The 16,062-nt window shown below is 35.7% G+C and overlaps 1 protein-coding gene across 1 annotated transcript in view; it reads right to left on the reverse strand.

Annotated features, from left to right (window-relative positions):
* LOC129777414 (uncharacterized) overlaps positions 1 to 14,086 on the reverse strand; it is a 116,065-nt gene extending 101,979 nt beyond the window's left edge. The window contains exon 1 of the mRNA XM_055783667.1: positions 13,316 to 14,086. The gene's annotated coding sequence lies outside the window, so the exon portion shown is untranslated. The remainder of the gene's footprint in view (positions 1 to 13,315) is intronic.
* Positions 14,087 to 16,062: the final 1,976 nt, after the last annotated feature.

Below are 16,062 nucleotides of genomic sequence, written 5' to 3' on the forward strand. Positions count from 1 at the left end.
CCGAGTTCCTCACCAATTCTAGTAACCGACGAGAACCAACCGACAGGAAAACGTGAAAGAGCAGTCATTGTGCTGTATGCCGGTCAAGAATTTCTGGCATCTCCTTTTGCTAGAGAATTCCAGCGGAGATATTTGCGTTTAACTATGCCCCATCGCCAGCGGCGAGTATATTGCAAAACTCAGCGAATGCCGCCGCTCTTATTTCGTGATATGCTTCCCACGTTTGGTTAAAATGTAGATGTTTATTCTGTTGAGGACGGATAGGGGCTTGGAAAAGTTGCCATTGTAGCGATTCGTCGCCCACGCGCCATAGGAATCCCAAACGAATGGATAGAGAGCATTTGACCTGTCAGCTGACTGGACAAATTAAATAGGTACAACATTTATTTTCCAGATTTGAAAAATAGCTGTCCGAGGCCTCAAATGTTCTACTTTACATCAAAAGTGAGACTATGCAAATGCGACTGTTTTTCGAAGAAGTTGGGCTCTATACAATCGCGTCAGTTAAGATCGTCTTACTTTTCTCACATTTGTCTGAGAATTTAGAAATATAACAATTTCAATTATAATCTTTTCAATTATAAATTTTTGGTGATTGATTAAATTAAAATTAATATTCTACAAATCAAGAAAATAATTCACCCTGCAGCTACACGCACAAGCAAAGTTGCACAAAGTAGTGGCGAAATATCGGTGACAATCTACTCCTCTTGTTATCAATCTACATATATTCGTTTTAATTAATTTCAAACGAACAACAAACGTTCAAAATCAATCGATGCGCATATAAAATCATTTTCAGATATTCTGCTGCCAATAGCAACATTATTTTCGGCAGCACCATACTCTGAACACAATGTCTGCCATAGTCTACGGTATGAAAGAGAAGAAAATCATTCCGCTTGAACACCAAAAATGCTAAGTTGTAGTTTCACGACGAGTTTAAAGCATGCTGTTCTAAAATGACAGTGGCTTCGGGCACTTGGTTGAAGACCGACATTCCGGTTACGATAGCATATTTCAGCTGCATGTACTATAAATCGGATATACAGTTGACATACATGCAGGTACAACAAATTGTTGATATTAGCTCCCTGAGCTGCAATGAATAGAAAATGATATACCCCAAACATGAGTACATTCTGTCAAATGTATACTGGGAATTCGTGTTTTTAAAGAAAATGCTTTATTTATCGCCTGAATTTATATTATCGCCCTGAAAATAGGCCCCTTTCTGAAGCAATACAATTTTTCCAACGAACAATCCAGTCATCGAAAAACTTTTTATAGCTTTTAAAGCTGTACCTACTTTTTTGTGTTCAATGGCATAGAAAAAAATGTTTTTTTTTTAGTTCAATGCTATCATTAGCTACTAAAATTGTATGTCATTCAGCCGAAGTGTAAACCCTTTTTTCCAATAATAAACAAAAGTGTTTGCGGGATATTTTGCTGCACTACTCTACTCATAAAAATCTGAGCAACTGATGTACTCCTAATGATATTCACGCCAACCATGCTCTGTCGGAAACAACTTGCAGATATTGGTTTCGAAACTTCAGGTGATATTCAAATGCTACTAGGAAGATGGGAAGTAATATAAAAATAATAATCATAGTGACATGTTTTCTGCATTTTCGATCATATTTAATTAAAGCACATAGAATCAATAAAACCTTCTTCATGAAACAGGACAGAAGAAATCATTTTCTCAAAGCTAGAAATATAACAGTATAAACATTTCGATAAACAGGATCAATCTACTCGTTTCCAATTCCGCAACTACTCAAATTACCACGGAAATCACGTGAAAAATACAATTTTTATTTGTACTGGAAATTGCACGTTTCACACCATCGATCTTCGGAAATGGAAATTTATTTCTAAGAATTTCGGCGCTAATAGATGAAAAAATAATAGAACACACATAATTCGAAGCACACATGCTAACAAAGCATGCTAACTTTATATAGTACCGTTTTGTTTCAAATTCCGAACACTTAAGCTTTGATGGTCTTTTAACAGTGTCTCAACACTCATAATGATATAACATTAATGTTTAGTAAATTTACATTTAAAATTAAGTGTTCGGAATTTAAATCATGCATAGAAACTTGATTCAAATTCCGAACACTACTTCAATACGAATTTTAATGAATATTTTTGCATAAAATATCATTTTTTCAACTATTTAATGTAGATTCTTGCCTTTTCTTGCACTTCATATGAAAACACCAAACAAAATAGTTGAAAAAAACTACAAAAACTGAAAAATTACCGATGCTTGTCTGTTACGGTATTTGCTAACGCAAACGTTTTATCATTGGTGTTGACTGTAACATTTTTCTGCAGATGCTTAATATTATAAATTATAGGCTGTATCGATACCTATGAATGATGTTAAAATGAAGCCCATAACCCAAGAATATCATTGTTCAATTTTTTTATAAAATTAAAGTTCAGTAAATTTACATTTAAAATAAAGTGTTCGGAATTTGAATCATGCATAGAAACTTGATTCAAATTCCGAACACTACTTCAATACTAATTTGAATGAATATTTCTACATAAAATATAATTTTTTTTCATCTTTTTATTATAGATTCTTGCCTTTTCTAGCATTTAACATGAAAAAAAAAAAAACAAAAAAGTTGAAACAACTACAAAAACTGTAAAATTTCCGCAATCATTTTATCTTCGGTTTTGGCCAGTCTTCCGAAAAACACTTACACATGCCCACGCGATGTGAAAATTCCATGTTTTTGTTTGAATTCGAACATGATTCTCGCTAGTGTTGAGTGTCTATCCCCAACACGAACAATGATACACAAACATAGACATGTGAAAACAAACACGATGTTTATAATTCAAGAACATCATGTACAAACATATCACCCGATGTCGCAGTATTCATTGCTTTCGTTTCGTTTCTTTTCATACACGGAAAGAAATTATTCATCCCAAAACATTTCTTCGTAGAATACTTTTTCACAGAAACGAACTTGAAATTTAGTTCGCATTTCAAAAATTGCACGAACTAAGAGGTTATAAGTTCATGCACCAAAATATATATTTTTATTCAGGCTCATATGGCGTCAGCCTAACGGGGCCGGGAGTTCAATATTTTGACAATGTTTGCTTACAACTATGTTAGTAATATGTAACCGATTACTCGCGGTTGGCTCGAGGTCAGTATTACAAGTGTTCTCATAATTAGGATGTTGCAGTCTTCAGTGCTCTGTACGTGTGCCCGACATGGGATACTTCCTATTGGGATGCAGCTGACCGTTAATCAGCAACGACCCCCTAGTCTGCACCCCATATCTAGCGTGGTGCGTCTTTTTCGACTCAAGGAATCCAGGATAGAATGATCACTAGCCGGCGCAATCATCAGCTCGTGTAGAGTTGTCATGAGCGGTACAACCTTTGACTCTTGTTGAATCATCAGTGGACTGCACAACCTTCGGCCCGTGTATCTGTAAAGAGTGTGTGTATGTATTGCCGCGACTAAGTAAAAGTTTATAGATCGTTCATGCACATTTTGCAAGTCTGATTAAATAATCCTTGGTTTCGTTCAAAGAAAACATTCTCTGAATAGAAAGAAGTTTTCTATTTTTTTTACGTGCATGTTGGCAATTAAAGTCTGGGGAGCCGACTGCATAGCGGGCGACGTCGTACAAATGCTGACCAAAAAAATAAATACCCAAAAATTAGTTTTAGATGCAACCTTCAGCGGCACACAGCAGAACCAGCAGAGAAATTTCAGCGGCTAAAATACACCATTAATTTCTCGATGTTATCACAAACTGAATGAAGGAAAAAACTAAAAGCTACACTTACACTGCACTACATATGCTATGTGTGCATGCGATTGCATCATTCTTTCTTCTCCTCTTCTCCGCTCGTTTTATAGCTCGGGTCGCGATCGTCGCGAACAAGCAGTATTGGCCATTTGTATTCAAAGATCCAGCCAAAATTGTTGCTCCCGTGGTCGAGTGGTTAGCGTCACGCCTAACATGTCACTGCTGAATAATTCAATTTTAGTACTTGTTCAAATAGCTAATAATAGCGAATGTTACATGAATTCAATATATAAATTGATGAGTGCACTAAATAATGATATCAAATGTGAAAAACTCTCATATCAATCGATGTTTATTTTGTTCAGAACAGAAAAAGAGGTTTATTTTATTTGCCCAATATTTTTGATGAAGCACCCATTGTCATGAAAGGGAAGCATTTTTTCCATGTCAACATACCAACACACCACGCGTTGGGTGGTGGTGGTGTGGTGTCCGATTCGCTTCTTCTACTCTACGCACTGCCGGTGCTTGGGGTGAAAATGCAAGAGAAACTGTACACCATGTTCGAACATCATGTGAAACATTGGGATTAAACATCGTATGTCCAAACATACCACGAATACAAACATGTCACATTTTCTAACATAGGTACTGTTTGTACTCAAAAACAAAACTGTGAACAGCAGCGTGGACATGTTTATTCCGGACGCAGTGTTTTTTGTGAAACATGGAAGACTGGTTTTGGCTGTCAATTTTTTGCAAATGTTTAATATTATAAATTATAGGCTGTATCAATGCCTGTAAATGATGTTAAGATGTAGCTTTTACCTCAAAGAATGTCAGGGCTTTCATTACTCAGTTATTTATAACATTAAAGTGTAGTAATTTTACATTCAAAAATGAAGTGTTCGGAATTTGAGACTGTTCGGAATATGAGACAAAACGGTAGGTGAGTCCCTAAACTACAGATGGGTTTTTTCATCACCATTGCATGTCATATTCGAGAAGTGTAAACTTCATTAATGGCGCAGTTGATACACCTACTCTTATTTAATTAGGTTTTAACGCAGTGAAGTTGACCCCCAGAAGGGTTATTGAAAAACACACAAACAGTTTCACAGCCCGTCCCACATCAGCTTGCAAAAACTAAAAGTTCAAAGGTCCATTCAAATGACCGGCAATTAATCATCAGAAGCCTCCCGAAGGTATTGCTCTACTATTTGGTTGCAACCGAGGATGTCTTCATCGAAATCGGATCTAGTCAAATTACACCTTTCTCCTGTTAACTGAATTCATCACGTACAACAAGGTGACAACCAAGGATTCAATTTCTTCAATTGCGTAATCAATCGTATCATGAATGCCTACACAGTTTCCGTCAGTTAGCAATTAATTTCATTTTCAACTATAAAAGTGTTCTTCACAAGTCTCATTTTCTTAAATTCACCAGCAAAACCCCGGCATTTTATGTAACAATACACTGTGCGAAAAGAGTATGCTAATGATGAACATCGGAGAAACGTGTAATGGGGGCAAAGTTGTCACGTGGGGTAAAGTGTTCACCTGTTTGTTTGATAGTATAACTGTTGAGTATTGACACCGTATTGATAGTCATCTTATATTTGAAGAATTTCATGACTTTTGAGTCACCCTGTACTTCAGTGGAGCTGTCGCATGTCAAAATATAAATAAAAACAAAAATCGTTCTCTCGGTAGACATTCGGTCGTAGTTTTGTGCGTTATGAATTTAAGGAATTTCTAGTGAAATTCAGTTCATTTGACCTGACATTTTCGACAAATCAACAGTTCGGACAACTGTTCACTTATTCTAGGAGAGGTGGGTGTTTTGTTTTGTTCAATTTCAGCGATTATTTCGCGTATTTCGCATTTCGTTGCTTGGGGGGCAAAGTGGTCAGTGGAGGATTACTACTGCCAATGTTCTGTCTTCAAAAGCTGATAAACCTTATCGCCTTCTGCTCCTATAGGAGTTTGGTTTGTGGTTTTGACCATGTTTTGACCCAGCCCAACCAAAACCAAACCTCATAATGAAAAACGTTATGTATTTCGACGTATGAAAAAAATTCAATTATGATTTAAACAAATTTGGCCGAGAACATACGCATAAATCTATACTTTCTAGCGTGATATGTGCGAGTGATCACTTTACCTCCCACAGGTGACCTCTTTACATCCTCACTAAAAATTGTTCGATTTTTCATTTTTTTTTCTAATTTTTTTTTCTAAATTTTTTCTAATTTTCTAATTGAACTACAATAAGTTGAGCTACAATATTCTTCGAAGAACGAGAATTTTAGTGGTATGTGGACACAGGAAATGGACATGTTCCTTAGGGTGATCACATTCTCCCCAGTTCCCCTAATGATCCGCCATACAAAATACGAACAGAAAACTCCGAACGCAATACGACTCGAATCTCCACGGAAAACTTTGAAGCGCTTGAATGAAAAGTAGAAACATCAGTTTGTAATTGTGGATCCTAGGAATTTAGAATCACACGCCAAAACATTGTCTAAGCGCAACGGTAAGTGAAACTATTAAATTCAAGGTATTAGTAATTTCCACTATTTGTTGTTTGATAAAGGTTATAATCTGGTATCTACCCAAACAAATCAAATTTCAAAGGTACCGTTATTTTCCACCTGAATATTCCGTGATGTATCATACCGGAAGGTTTAGGTTCATATAAGAAGGAAAAGAAAAAGAACCTTCAAACAAAAACGAAAGGGATCAAAATTTTGACTACCACTCAATATCCTTAGCTCGAAATCTCAGCTGTACTGTAGGAATAACAAGAATTACATTCCACAAAAAAATAACAGGAACAAATTGCAACATGGATAAATTTTATTAATTTTCGAAAGGCTGTAACATAATTTTAAAGCAGCAGCTTTCTAACATTGAAATCTTTAAATTACATATTTGCTTTAGCGCTAGCTATTTGTTTTTATTATATTTTGATATAGCTATTTACTCTTGCTCTAGCTTTGATGTGTGTCTGTGTAATGGATAAAAAAGGCGGGGAAGAAAAATCGTTTTTCAAGCATTTTTGGACTATGACAATATTTCCGTAACCAGACCAATGACGAATCCAATCCTCCCATTTATTCTGCTATCATTTGCTCCATAGAACGTTCGAGTAAAACCCTCTACTACAGAGATAACTTTGGTTGAACGTAGAATTACTCTTGAGTCTTGAATCATGAAATTATGATCACCCAAAAATCGATAGCTAGTCGTTTCCCATAAAATTCGAAAACTGTGTTTTGCAGTGTTAGCGGAATGTGAAATTTGTTAGCAGATTTAGCCTAGTCTGTACCCCCAAAAACAAAATTCTAACTGATATGTTCAGTCGATTTCTATCCACATTGATCAAAGTTTTGAGAAAATCAGAGGAGTTACATGGTCACTGAAAACGGCCGAAAACCAGAAAAAGTAATTATGGAAATATTGCGTGAAATGAAATTTAGTGCATGGAAATTGATTTGCAAATTGAAAATTGAGTTCTAACCAGGGCCCGAAATCTTGATGAACTATTCTAGTCAATACTTATTCTAATTGACGTAACTAATGAATACAAATCTGCCTCTTCATTCAACCTGACTTCAATCCACACTTCTACTCCCCCTGACATGAATCTTTTTACCAGAGATGCGAGGTTTGAAGACATGTCTGTTTGAAGATATTTGACTTACTGTGAAGACATTTGATTTTGTGAACACATTTTAAAGACATCATGAAATATGTGAAGACATTTCAGTATGATAGCGTCACGCATTTTATGTCTCACTTTGTTGACATGTCACATCATTATCGCTACATTACTTCGATTGATGCAAATATCTCTGCAATCTATCGAGAAATGGCGGTGCCTCAATGGCAATATTTCCTCTCTCATTACCTATAGAACGAACGCTGCATTCGTGTATCACGTGTATGTCAGCGTCTTTCGGAGGGCAACTGAAATGTAAATGATTGAGAAACGATTATTCAGTTCCTCTCACATAAAAGTGTTAACTCAGTCTTTCGCATTCAACGCCGTAATTCGGACATGCAACGACATGAAAATCAATACGCTGAACATGATGACACTGCTGTTTTGAAATATCTTCCATTCCTTTCATTCTTGTATCGAGATGTTTGTGTATATGTGTGTGTCGGGATTGGGATTGAATGTTGTTCGATACTCGATACTGAAGTTGCTATTTTTTTCGTTTTTGAGTTGGTTTGAAAAAACAATTCCACTACAAAAAATCATAACTTTTGAACTACTAAACCGATTCAGATGATCGACATATCAAATTGATGCTTATAAGTCAATTTTCGTTGGTAAATATGACGTAATTATTGATTGAGTTTGTTTTTCATAGTTTTCTCGGTAAAAAATGGAGGGCGTTACATTTTTTATATATCTTTTCTGGAAAGCTGAGGATTTTTTACATAACATATCTTAATATCAGAGGTGCTATTTTCTTTGTTTTTGAGTTATTATTTTGCAAATTTAACATTAAAACATGTCTTCGTTCAAAATTCTTATATGACTAGACTAGATCTGTGCAACTAGAATCAAATCTTCCCACAAGTGTGATATTTTTTCAAAGAAGGCTAGCTCGGTTCCGTAGTTTAAATGTTATGAGTTTTTGCGAAAAGTCATTTTTGGATAAAGAGGGAAATAATGATCTTTCGAACCACCGGTTAACTTTGAAAAATCATATCTCAAAAACGAAAAATCGAGATGTGTTATGTAGAAAATCCTCAGCTTTCCAGAAAAAATATAAAAAAATATAGCGTCCTCTAGCCCAAAGTCATGAAAACAAGAAAAAAAACGAGTACAATCAATAATTACGAAAATAAAATCCATTGCTTTTGCAAGTTCAATATTTTTTTATGAATGCCTAGCATTTCATTGGCTTTAATTCGATATGCCCATCATCTGTGGTTCAAAAGTTATGAATATTTTAAAAAAGTCATGTTTGGAGAAAAGTGAAAAGAAATATTTTTCGGACCACCCTAAAATGGAAATGGGCACCCTAATAAAAAAAAATTAAAAAATGCGGATCTAATGTTTTGCGATAAAGAACAAAACTACCGCTTTTCATAGAAATCTAAGAACCACTGCATCGGTTTGGTATGGAATGGCTGAAAATTAAAAAAAATGGAGAAATACATGGCTTCAGATGCAGCAGAATGGTTCCCAAATAACAACTATATATTTATGAATGACTCTGCTCCTTGTCACCAAGATCAATCTAAATCAAATTTTCAGGAGCAGAGGATATTCAATATTTTGACTGATCTAGAAACTCACCCGACTCAAATTTCTTGGAAACGTTTAGGAAGTCCTAAAATCTGAGATCAATTCTATAAAAATATTAAAAATATTAAATGTGAGGGTGACTAAATCCAAGAAGGGTGGTACCAGGTACCAGACTTAAAAAAGTATCAAAGTTTGCAAGTATATTCTGGCAAATATGTATCAAGAATTTGTAATTTTATTATTTTTTAAGTTGGTACTACTCTCGGTGGTCTGTCAATTTTGAGTGTGATCTGTCATTTAGTTTGTTTACGGCCTCGTTAAAAACAAGAACTTTTTTTTGCTCTGCGGCTTTTGATCTGGATAATTCTATTGATCAAAGATATTGTGAGCCGTCTTGTGATGCAAACAAAATTCCTTATGCCGAAACGTTGAAAATATTGCAGGATACATTTGGTGAATTCTGATCCCACCGTCATCCAACGCACTAAAATACAGATTTTTATTTAAAAAAAATAGGGAAATACATAAAAATAAATCTATGTTTTCCAAGAAAATTTATACCTTTTCACGATAACGTGATCAAAATTATGATAAGCAAGATATATATGTATTATTATTTTCATTTCAAATTTGACTATTTAATTATTTCAATTTTTGGTTTACGTATATTAGTTTGGCCACCCTCTGTAACATAATTTCATCAAAAGAGCATCACCGAACAACTTATATTTCAAAATTTTAATTAGACATTTTGCATATATTTTTTGAACTCATCAAACATTAGCGGAATATACATAAATCAATGTAATTCTCACAACTTTTATAAAATTCTCCATTAGACAATTTACCAAAGTCAAGAAAAAGTTATCAATTCGCTCATCTATGCTTAAATGCTTAAATCAACTCTTCTTCTTGAAATACACATACATAAGACAAAGAATCCACGATTCTAAACTATATACACACTTTGATATACGACGGTTTGTGTGTACTTAGAATACTGATAGAAAAAGTACAAAACAAAATCAGAAAACTAATTAGTTATTTTAGAGAACATTTAGGAAACGGCGACTTGAAAACCTTCTGAAAGTTCCGAGTGAAAATATAATTGAAATTTCAACAACTTAGACTCTCGAAGAGAAAAGAGCAACAAAAAAGTTATTAAGCTAGACTGAATTAGACTGTTCGATTTAGCAAATACATGTGAAACAATTTCTCCCGAATTTTGCTCAACAAATTCAAGGGGGATTGGATTTGAGGATTCGTCAAAGCTCAATTTATTTTTAGCAGTGTTTTTTTTTATTTTTTATTGATTCGATCAGTGTTTTTTATTTGAGTTTGATACTACTGTTGTGTTTTCTGAGCAGCCAAAACATAATATGATATTCCCAGACAATTTGTGATGAATATTTTTTCGAAAGAACTTTGTCTATTTTTGTTATCTCTCTCAAATCACACTAATGTACGTGCATAGTGTAGTCTCTCTTCCACGTTTCGGCCTGATGACTGAGAACGAAAAAAGTATCGATTAATTCTCCAAACAACTAAGGGGCTGTCCACATACCACGTGGACAACTTTAGGGGGGTAGGGGTTACGAAAATGTCCACGTATGTCCACGGTGAGGGGGGAGGGGGTTTTGATAATGTCCACGTGGGCACGCTAAGTTTTTATTAAAGTAAAACATTCAAGTTAATAGTCAAACTTGAATGAGATCTGTTTTTTTTTTCCAAAATATATTTTTTATTAAGGCACATGTGGTGTTAGCCTGACGGGGCCGGGAGTCCAATATTTTGACAATTTTTGTCTTACAACTATGTTAGTAATATGTAACCGATTACTCGCGGTTGGCTCGAGGTTAGTATTACAAGTGTTAGCTCAATATTTCCAAGCCCTGTCGGTCACACATCCATACTTTTTCATATGACTGAACCTCTTTCCTGAAATGTATATTCTGAAGGTAACGCACATGAACTCGGATCCATCAATTTATTCCAATCGGTAATAGAGGGCCATTAAATCCGTCAGGATAAATACACCCAATAACACAAAGAATGTTGGATTTTTTGTAGTTTTAGAAATCACGACTTAAGTGCGGGTTGAATTCAGCTTTTGCTCTTGATGACAAAACTGGTTGGGTTTTTTTTCGACAACTCTCAAGGATTTCTGAACGAACGAACAACAAATTCTTCCATAAGTGTACGGGCCGTATCTCTGGAGATCTATTTCTTGCAATGATGTTGCTCTTCATTGATGTCTGGTAATTTTTGTAATACACTTCTTTTGAGTTGTCTGGAAAGTTCATGCTGCAACTGCTGATTAATTAAAAGAAAAGATTATCCCTTGATGCACATGAATTAGTAGATTCGCTACAGATGTCGAAAATGACCTTTCATGAGAAACGAAACATCACGAAAAAAATGCCTGCAACAATGCATGCACTACATATTAACCCATATTACGGAACCCGATCGGACTTGACATATCGCGTTCCGAACGAAATAAACTTTTGCATTCTGCGTTTAAAGGTTGCAACATTTGCACAATCCGATAGGATTTGACTCGATCAGATTAAGGGGGATAGAGACACGAATTTCGGATGTTTTTTCGAGATCCGAAAAAGTAATACAAAGAATATTTTTACCATCCATTATATCACTATTTGTTTATCTATCTTTCAACAATAAAACAAAAATTGAACGGATAAAAATATATCCATAATTAGAAGCTGATTAAGTGAGGGGGTTCAAAAAAAAGTTGTGCAATGGCGTACACGATTCCAGCCCTTCTGGTTATCTGAAACAAACAAATCGAACAGATTCTGAATCAGTAAAGAATGGAATGGAAACCCAAAGCAGGTTTTCGCTTAAAGAAAGTTATGGCTGGGTCTGGTAGGACTGGAATAAAATCTGTATCATGAGCTTCTACCCAGCAACTAGTTTCGATGAATTCCAACAAGTATTGCTGGTAGCTGAACGTATAAAAATCAACGATCCAGAACTCTTCTAGGGCACTTTTAAAACTCCACCCGCATTACACACCAGATTATTAACTGTTAAGATTCTTGTAAGAACTTAAACTTACTGCATAGCATAAGTTCTGAGAGGATGGAATTCTCAAGTTGCATGAAAGATGCTGAAATATTCAAGATAAAATGGTGCATATATGATCGGAAAGATGTATGTCTACAAAAATATGCTTTTGGGTTTTTCCTTAGAATCAGCACGAATTTTTCAAGACAATATTTAGCATAATTTAACAATTATGGGTTATAGGTCAACGGAATCATCGATCACGATGATACTGCAGATGTTTTGTTTTTACTAGGTTCATTATAGCCATCAGGCACTACCGAACCTCTAAAAGCGAAAGTCATTGATGTTTAGACGAGAAAATTCTATTTTCAAACAAAGTGCTTGATTTCATTGTCTGATTTTTGAAAACTCAAACAGCCAGCCAGCTTCAATAAAAATGCTCGAGAATAAGCTCACAATCGATATTTTAAAATGGATATCGAGATAACGTAAATGGAATTCGGAAGAAAATAATGAGTTCCCGGACAATGTTGAAAAAAATCGAAGAATGCAAGACAAATCGTTACCATTGGTAAGGCTATAATTTTAATCAATAAACATATGGAATAGAAAATAGAAACAAACTTGAAATGAAATTTAAACGAAAAAAATTGTATTTCTTCATTTTTTCCGCAAAACCGGATGAATGTCCACGTGGACAACAGGGGGAGGGGTATAAGGAATCGTCGAACACGCTTGTCGACGAAGGAGGAGGGGGGTGTCTAAAATCATGCTTTTTCTGTTCACGTGGTATGTGGACAGCCCCTAACATGAGATGGAACAACCACTAGACGTTGAGAGCTTTCACAGCTTCTATATTTTTTTTTCTATTGTTTGCGTAACGAAAAAAATGGTTTATTCTTAAAAAACATTTCAAATGAGATCATTCAATTGATATAAAATTCTAAGTATTCATCCGAATGAATAAATGGCACTATGAAACAAATAAACAACATTTTATCTAAACTTTCTCTTCAGCGATATATAGAAGCACGGACATATTTCATCATCATGACCATTTCCCGTACCCCGAAACTTTTGTAGCTTTCCTCATCAGGTGCTCATTTTTTATGCAAGACATTCCCGCTAAACAGCATCAATCTAGAAACAGTGTTGGTAATCCTCGTCACAAACAAGCTCAATATTGCAATCATATCTATCTACTCACATTAATTTATGTTGATTACGAAAGTCCTAGGACGAAGAATATCTAATTCCAGCTAGATACTTATCCACCACCGGAAAAAAGTTGTTTTTTATCTTCACTAGTTCTTTTCTACACACTTTCCTAGCTTGGATCACAGTGATTCGGGCAATGCCGTTTATCGAATGAACAAACTTTCGGTTGCTAACAACACCCGCACGCTGCTGAAGCTAATTTAACTGCACAGCGACTGGTCCCTCTCAAGGATTCACACAGACCGGATTCCCCACTGTGCGCTAAACTATTCCAACTTTTTAAACTGAACAAATCGTTATTTTAATGACAGAGCATCCAAACTATGAGTCGTTTTTTGTTGGTCCATTTAGAAACTGTCTCACTTCCAATTGTAATCAAGGACCATCCCTTTTGCACGCCTGAAATGTTTCCATCGAATCTCGATAATTATAGCATTAGATTTTGTTTGCTTCACGGAATACTTTCACTCCGTTGCACTGCAGTCTGACTACTAACTGGCTTTCGTTATGCCTGATTTCGTTGCCCTTATCCTAGTGATTCCAAATTAACCACTCGATAAACACCCATCTCTTTAAAACATCATATGAACAGAACTTGAAAATTTGAAATAATGCAACAGCACTTCTCTAACAATCCTTAGCCGTTCGAAAACACCCCAATTGCCGCGTTTAGGCTCACTGTTAACACTCACTGGCGCTTTTCCCACAGTATTCAACAAGTGTTATTTCAACGACGTCCTTCCACCAAATCATAAAACTCACCAGCGTGTATACCCTTTTATAAACGATTTTCCACCCTCCATCCAGTCGGCGCGGCAGCCTCGAAACCGAGGATTTTCCGGCAGCAACACTTGCACCCAACATAGACACCAGTCTTTCGTGTGGATATCTGTTGTTTCGGTACTCAATCGGTGAAACTGTCCAAACGCGCATCGAGAGAGATGTTTGAATCGCAGCTCCCGATTGACGTGCAACATCGGACTAATAGTTGCGGGCGAACATTACGATAAAGCTCCAACGTGACATCAAGGTGTAACGAGATGGAGCCACTGGTTTAACATCGTATTGCTCATGCAGCCACTCACAACTAGGGAGCGCAGTGTCCAACAATGTGATGCATAACGATATTTGTATGGGAATTATTTGTTTAATAGCGAAATTTAACACACTTAGTCCCTCAATGTATTACGCTTGATGTTGTTTTCACTACAATCGTCAGTATAATTTAATTTTACGAGTAAAATAACACCGAGATGAAGACAGCTGCAAGCAAATATCATAAGATATTTTTGTCAGATAATAGTCAAAAATTCGAGGGGTTGTATCCGAGACACGACTGCCTAGGACGTAGGACTCCGCAATCCTTTTTTTTTTTGTAATTTGTTGGTTTATCATTTTGGATATTATTTGCGAATACGTCTAGCGTATAAAACAAATCTTAGAAAATTTCCGATTCGATTGGTATGCAAATCGTTAAAATCCGTTTGCAGCGAAAATAGTTATTAACGTTAACTTTATTTCATAAAAACGTGACCTGTTTTTCCTAAATGTAAGAAAAAAATGAAAGTTGCAGTAAACAAATTATCTGTATTCACTTTTTAATTGGCGATATACCTTTGATATGTCGCTTGCGTTTGAATTTTGAAAATCAAAGTACAACATGCCGAGGCACCGCTCAGTTTTGCATTGGAGGTGATTTTGATCTGTAATTGGACATTCGCAAAGACAGTGTCGCATCTGTTGACGACTTTCAATGTGGGCCATACTTTGGTCTCCGAACTCGATGATTACAAAAATGTCCAATTAGAGGTTAAAAATGTTCAATTCAACGTGTCCAATCCAATTTCAGGTATGTCCAATTAGCTAAATGTCGCGTTAAATGTAACTTACTGTAATAGCTGTAGACAGTGATGCCAATCTTCCTGATTTTTCATGATTTTCTAGATTTTTGGGAACGTTCCCTGATATCTTGACAAGGACTTGTTTTTGCCTATTTTTTCCGAAAAAAAATCTTAATTTTTCCTGATTTTAGCCTAATCAGAATAAAAATCATCCGCATCCATATTACAATGTTCGGTTCCCTGTCAAGGTTTTGCTGGTGGGACACTGCCATGATGTTCTTCGATAGCACTATGGATCCTAGAAGAACCTCGCCATCTCAACGTAAGTGTTATACCATGGACAGACATACAACTGTACTAGCGTTGTACGTGTACAGCGTTGTACAGGTACCACGATAGCATGACACACATACGTTGGTTGTACATTGTACCGCATGTCAAACTGACAATCAGAAATTCAAATTTATTGCATTCTATTTTCACCAATATTTCAATAAAAAAGGTTTTTATTTAGCGTTTAAACTATCAAACACAACAAATATGTTTCCAAACTGAGTTATACTTATAACAGACATACAACTGTACTAGCGTTGTACTTCGAAAATTGTATGTTTGTCACCATGTACAGCGCTAGAACCATGCAAGCAACTCAGTACAATCGCTGTACCTGTACCGACCTATTTTACCGCTGTACATGGTTACAGTTGTACTGTGCGCAGCGCCATAGTCGGTTGGTGGTGGGTAGCATGAACAAACCGAATCAAAGCACTTGGTAAACGTGCTTAAAGGAAAGGAAAGAGAAAGAGGAGTTAGAGATGTTAGTATAATATATATTTTTCAAACCGCCACAGCGAAGGTTTTCAATGAGCAACAAAAAGAGCTCCTCTATTATAAA

This window comes from Toxorhynchites rutilus, chromosome 3, assembly GCF_029784135.1.
Source record: "Toxorhynchites rutilus septentrionalis strain SRP chromosome 3, ASM2978413v1, whole genome shotgun sequence".
NCBI lineage: Eukaryota > Metazoa > Arthropoda > Insecta > Diptera > Culicidae > Toxorhynchites > Toxorhynchites rutilus.